At 45.4% G+C, this 7,026-nt stretch overlaps 1 pseudogene; it reads right to left on the bottom strand.

The window, feature by feature from the left end:
- Positions 1-515: 515 nt before the first annotated feature.
- LOC115848205 (spermatogenesis-associated protein 2 pseudogene) lies at positions 516-2,193 on the bottom strand (annotated as a pseudogene).
- Between the last annotated feature and the right edge of the window lie 4,833 nt (positions 2,194-7,026).

Here is a 7,026-nt window from a genome sequence, read left to right as displayed (position 1 = left end):
CGCTAGAGCCAACTTCACAAACCCCAAGGCTGAACTGAGCTGTGGAGGCAACAGGATGACATTAAGCGAATCCTGGACTCGGTCACCTTCGATACGTGGAGAGGCAGTGAAGTTGGGTGGGGGGCTGCTGCCGGGGATCCTCGTGTTTGGGAAAGTGTGGTGGAGAGATGAGCCAGTGGATGAGGCCCAGTGTGGCAGGAGGGCTCATTTCACAAGCCAACAGGTCTCTAGCTCACCACATCAGGTGGGCGTTTGGAGGGGACCTGGAGGGCCCTTCCCAGTCCAAGTTGGCTTTGCCGTGGGAGCAGTCGGCATGGCAAGAGTCCCAGAGATAGAAATCCTCTTTGAGAGACAAAAACAAAAGAACGGAACAGGGAGTGATTAGCAAAAATGAATCTGAATGCAAGTGCCACAGTCTCTCTTGCCAGGTGGCAAAGCAGTCATCAGCTGACATATCTGAGTCGATACGGGAACTCCCACTAGGGGCAGCCAGCCACACGATTCCCCTCCCCCACAACCACGTGGTCAAGTGCAGGCCTGTGCTTCTGAGATCAACGTGTTAACGTTTCTTCCCCATGAAACCAGAAAGGTCAGTGGTGTAGCCCTTGTAGCAGGGAGGTGCAAGGTCGAGTCTATCTGTACACGAGATGGGAGAACTGGGCAGACTTGTAGTTCAGCTGGTTGTTGGGCATGAACTTGTGCAGCTCGCTCTTTTTGCAGCAGGGGTCATAATGGTAGGTGCTGAGGCAGGCGTCGCAGAAGGCTTTTGAACACTGCGTGCAGATGTTGGCGGCCCCCGGGCGGTCACAGAAGCCACAGCGGGAGGCAGCTGCAGGGGAGGGCTTGGATTTCGAGTGGAGGTGCAGTGGCTGGTCGAGGCCCTGCGTCTGGCCTGCATACTTCTCCCGCAGACATGACCCATAGGCCAGGCTGTCGTGGGCGGAGGCCTTGCTGGGGAAGCCGCCGGGCTTGGAGGCCGGGGAGCAGGTGAGCAGGCTGTCGCAGCGCTGGCAGAGGGAGGAGCTGCAGGACATACCGCAGTTTTGGCACTTGGAGAGGGCGGACTCTTTGGCGGGGGGCAAGCGCTTGTGGTAGATGGGGTGGGTGTCGTTTCTGACCAGCCAGACATCTGGCCGCAGGGCATCCTGCCTCCGGTACGTGGCCCTGGGCTCCGAGTCTGTGTACAGATCCACATCCTCCTGAGCAGAGAAGTACGTGCCACATAGCAAGCCAAGGCCATTGTTGGGGGAGGGGGATGGCAGGTCATCCGGCTGCCGTGGGGGGAGCTGGACATGGTCAGGAGTGAGAGGAACGGGCGGATGATCTTGTCCTTGAGGTCGTCCCCCAAGTCTGCTGCCACAGGCTCCTTCCGCAAGCTCAACGAGGTCTTCAGGGGCGGCTTCCAGCTCTCCCAGTAATTGTCATAGGTGTCCAACGACCTTGAGGGCTTAGTCACCTGGGGCTTGTAGTAGTCCTTGGCTGCCCGTTCGCTGGCCAACTTCTGGAGCACTAAGCGGGCCATGGAGGTTGTCAGGTGCTCCCGGCCCTCGGCCCGCCGCCAAGGGCATCTGAGCAGCCTCGCACGTCCTCCGCGCTGCTCTTGCGCTCGCTCACCACGTCCAGCTCAGAGTAGCCTTTGTCCTTGACTTGGGAGTGGATTTCCAGCATCTGTTCACACTCCACCTTGGCCAGAAAGAGTTCAAAGGTGACCCTCTTCACTTGGAGGGTCTCTACCAGCTCCTTGAGCTTGTACGCAGTCCCCAACTTGAGCACGTAGCCCATGTAATTCAGGATGGCTCGGATGTCCTCTTCCAGTAATGTGGACTTGACGTAATAAACAAAGGGGCCCGTGTAGGTCTTGATGCTTCTGAATTCCTTCTTCCACGGGTAGAGGAAAAGGTTGACACCCACTGTTTCGAGCACACTGAAGGCACAGTGCAGAGCCCGCAGACTGGAGGAGCTCAGTGAGCGCAGAGAGCTCTCCACCACCTCATAGAACTGGATCAGCCGGAATCGATAAAAGGGATCCACCTTGTGCAGGCTGAGCAGGGTCGAGGCTGCCACCCGCAGGGACTCATCACTGCCAGGCTGCTGCTTGCTGGGGGTGGTGTCCACTTTACCTTCATGAAACTGCATGTACTTCCAAAATAAGTCATCCTTATATTTTGCATCCATTGAACTGGGCTTCCCCATCCAATCCAATCCAAGGACGGGGCTACCTTATTTCCTCCATGGCTTCTGAGATAGAGGCAGGGACATTGCTAAAAGCATTGATATGTCGCCTGCCTGGACCAGCAGAGTGCTCCCGGCACTGCCGCCGAGGACGCCCCGGCCAAGGGGAGCAAGAAGGAGCCACAGCCGCCACCGAAACCAGGCCCGGCTGGGCTCTCGCAGCTCTGGCCGGCTGCAGGGAACAGAGACCAGTAGCCCGGGGCCGCGGCGACCCGGAAACACTCAACCAGGAAGTGATGTCTCTCGGAGGCGGGTCCAAACGGAGGCCCAGCCGCGGCTACGCCCTGGGCTGGCCTCTGGCGGCGGAGAAAGAAGCGGAAGGCAGAAGAGTGAGCAGAGAGGCCGTGGAGTCCCGCTTTGGGGCCTAAAGGCCCACTCGCAGGCAGATTCTCAACCACTGTGCCACCAGGGAAGCCCTGCTTCCCTGCAATTTGATGGAATTCACTTTACATTATGTAGATGCCAACTGAAGCACCTTAATCAAATCATCCCAAAGTGGCTTGACTTTTGTGTCATCCAAACTGGTCTTCAGGGGCCCTTCTAACCAAATAAACTAAGCCAAAAGCTACTTCTGTCTTTTTTTTTTTTTTTCAGGACTCACAAAGATACAGTCAACACACAGTCAGCAATTAATTGATTGTGGCCTTTGGGAAGTCACATGGCTTGATGTTCAGAATCCCCAGCTGCTTCTCAAGGTCAAGCATGCCTTACTTAAATGAGATATTTATTCTTGAGGACACGCTGCCAGTCCTAAAATTTTCTTGAGGACCTAAGGAGAGCATTTCACTTGAGGACATTTTCATTGGGGGAACTTTATGGTTGCCTGTGTACTCTGTCAAAAAAAAAAAAATCACCTGAAGGTGGTCTTAATTTACCTTATTACTGAAACGAAAATGTGCTGAGATAAAACTACTGCAGGATAAGTAGGCTTTTAGGCACCTTCTAGTATGTAATATTGAAAAATAATATGTTTTTCTGAAGGGACTGGTAAGAACATGTGGAGAGGAAGTTTTATTCAGGAATTGCACATTTTAAAAAAGCAAAGTTTTCTTCTCAGAGAAGAGTCCCTTGATAAATACTATACTTCAATAGTAGCAATTTCTGAGTTTCTATAAACGTTATCATATCTATATGTTTACATCTATCATTTAAATAATATTCATATGTTGCTTTTAATGGTACTTTATTCCACTTTTTCTCTTAATAAAATTTCAAATCCATTGAGTACATATGGATTGATTCTTAGAGTTCATACGACAAAGATTTATTAAGCACCTACTATATACAGGAAGTACCTATATTATTCTAGAAGACAGCAGGATATAATAATAGAAAGTATTTACTTTAAAGGCCAGTGACCTTGAATTTAAACTCAGCTTTTACAGTGACAGTCTTATGACCTGTGGCCATCTGACTTCAGTTCTCCGAGTCTCAGTTTCCTCATATGTATAACAGTACTAATGAAGCCTTATGGACAGAACTGCTTGGAGAGTTCAATAAAATAATTTTCAGAGACCAAACATTTCCTAATATATAATACATATGCAATAAATGTAAGCCCCTCCCCAAGACTTATATGTCAGGTGCTGGAAAGCTACACGATATATGTGTCATACACACGGGGGCAGGGATAACTATGACATTTATAACTCAAATCTGTGCTAACATACTAATCATTCTAAAGACAATCCTACTTTACACAGACTCCTTGATTATACCAAGCAGCAAGCATTAAATGAGTCCTGATATTTCCAGAGCTGCATTATATCTCATTTGAGATACTTCCTAAAAAAGTGTAAGAAATCTTGGCACTAGCAAATCTAAATATATTCATAGATTTGTCTTCAGCTTGTCATATGCATTCTCTTAAATATAAGGCACTTTATAGTTTATAAATGAGCACAGTAATTCACATGCCCCGGGGTGGTTTTGATTTGCTTGCATTTAAAAAGGAACACTCTATCAAATGATGGGGTTTATCCTTTTAATAATTAGGAAGAGTTCTATTAAATTCCACCAAGGCCATTCTTTCAACTTTAAGGTTGCAATCTCTATTCAGAAGAAAGATTTTAATTACCTCTTTAACCCCTCTCAATTCCACTATGATTTATAATGATTGTCATTTGCCTCCTTCTGGGCCAGGCATCCACAGCTCCGCATGCTCTCTCTCCTGTCTTAACTGCCTTCTCAAAATTGAAACTTCATTAACACCTTACTCATAACTTGTTTCTCAGAGTCCTTCTGGTGAAAGGAACATCCATTTGACACCCTGAAGATTCAGGAGGACTATGCTAATTTGCATAGCAGTTTGCACAGTTTTTGTTGCATTAGTTTAAGGATTAGAATTAAGAAGTGACATGTCTTCCCTTATCATATAACTGTGTGAATACAACTCTTAGAATACTCTGGATCCAGCCTGAACAAAAACTTAATGAGAGAAGAGGGGATAGAAGAGAGAAAGAATCCAGGCTAACGCTGTGGTTCCATATCTAGAAAAGACTACAGAGAAGTCATGGATAGACCCGTTTGGGTCCATCTGGCTCCATTTTCACTCCCGGTGTTACTCTTTCCTAAATTCAGAAATGCCTTAGTCAACTCCTTTACTAATTTTTTCAAATCTAACTATTGTCCTTGTCTCTGGCCGTTAATTCTCTAGCTTAGCTGTTTTGGTCTTTTCCTGAGATAGGTGAAACCACATTATCCTTTCTTTCTAGTTTTCAAAACAATAATGAATTTGTAAGTCCCCAAGAGGATGCTAGTCTTCTGCAGGGCAGTAATAATGACTAAAACGGTTAATAAAACATTGCAGACATGAGCTCCCAACACGTAGTGCAGCACAGAAACTGGGAATCAGATTCTGGAGTCTGACTCCCTGAGAATGAATCCCAGGTTCACTATTTTCTAGCTGTGTAACCATGAGAGAGCTACTTAAAAACCTCTGAGCTTATTTCTCATCTGCAACAAATGGATACTAACAGTATCTACTTCATAGGGGTTTCTGATGATTAAAATAAGTTACCTATTGTAATCCAAACGTGAAGTACAGCTAGGGCCAATAAATATTAGCAAATTGTTATTACAGAAAGATACCTTAATTTCATTTTGACTGGATCATAACAGAAACCAGGTCACCGAAGGAATAGAACCCACAGTGAAAAATCCCATGAGAAATGGGTCTGTGAAAACCCAGAGGCCTTAAATGATTTTTTGACATGTTTTATTAGAGAAAAACATTTTCTCCTTATTTTGAGAAAAGCACTTAGATCCGTCCGGATTAAAGGAAAAGAACGAAGCAAGAGCAAAATAGCACAACTCAACATGATCCATCACTGCAGAGGTAGCCTCTGAGGCAACCATCAAGCTGCAACCAAAAGGCTAAATGAACAGTATTGCTGCAAAGGAATGAGAAGAAGTGAGAACTCACTAAGGGAAACTACCGCTATGGGCTCTTGAAAATTCATCTCTCAGAAAATGAGGCAAAAAAAAAAAAAAAAAAGATCATGCCAAGTCTTTTTAATTGATGAATAATTTATGGACGACCAGCAGGAGCATCCATCCAGGCAGCTGATTAAATGCAAAGTATTTTGATAAGCGGAAAGTTACCACCACAGGCCTCACAGTGAAAGGAAAGCACCCCCAGCAATCAACGCCAGTCTATATGTTGGTACGTGTTACCCAGTCTCTTCCTAGAAGCTTATTTCCCCATCCCACCCCGCTTTATCACTGGCAGAAAAAGTTACCTCCTCTGTTTCTTTCTCCTGTCAAAATGATAGAGGCTAAATGTGGATAAGAAAGGCAATTAAAATAGATCTGTCACAAGTATTCTATCCCAGTGTGCCATCCTGATTACCTTCTCTAGTGTGAACTGCTACCAGAGGATGGTAATTGAAATTTGTCAATGTTGACAGCTGATGACTAATATGGAGATTTTCATTACATATCCCTCCTGGAATGGAAAAGAGATGAGTGCATATTAAATTCCAGATGGAGGCAGCTGTAGGACAGGGAAATGCAGACACTACTCAAGCCAGCCGTGCAGGAAGTGTTTGGGAGAACTATAAGATCCTCAAGTTAATTTGTATGGAAATAGAGATGGCATTGGTTTTCTTCATTTTTCCCTGAGTAGCCGCATCATTTTCAACATGACCATTTATCCTCACAGTCCATTTATGTCAATATCAGCAGGAAGCCCCACCCACTAGCCTTTGGCAGAGTCAGTCTGAAAAACATTAGTTGAACTACTTAAGTTTGAAAATCTTGTAATTTTATAATATAGAAACCCAGAAGTCATTTCTAGTATTCATCTGTGTGATTTTATATTTTGTATGTGGTTTTCTTGTTTATCAGAATAGCTAAAAGAAATCTGATTAATTATATTATCTAAGTAGAATTCCGCCAAAAGATACAAAGAAATCAACGCTACTCAAAATTTTGCTGAGTTTTGTTGATCAAGAATTGATCAAGAATGAATACTCATTCTAATGGATTTCTGGTGAATGGGAAGAAAGTGAAAGGGCTCTAAACTTGTGGTGCAATATCCCAGTTAACTAACATAACAAACTCGGCAGAAGAAAACAATACTTCTTTATTATATCCCGTAAATCTGTGGGGCAGGAATTGGGGCAGGGGTCAACTGGGTGATTCTTCAGGTACACATGGCACTGATGGAGTTCTCTCCTTAGTACTCAGCTGGCAGATAGGCGGGTCTGGAGGGTCTAAGACGGCTTCACTCACAATTCTGGTTGTATTAACTACATTTCCTTATTTTCTGTACTCTTGATGCTCTGGCATCTG

Source organism: Globicephala melas, chromosome 2 (genome assembly GCF_963455315.2).
Source record: "Globicephala melas chromosome 2, mGloMel1.2, whole genome shotgun sequence".
NCBI lineage: Eukaryota > Metazoa > Chordata > Mammalia > Artiodactyla > Delphinidae > Globicephala > Globicephala melas.
Note: the sequence above shows the minus strand (reverse complement) of the source record. Positions and strands in the feature narration are given on the sequence as shown.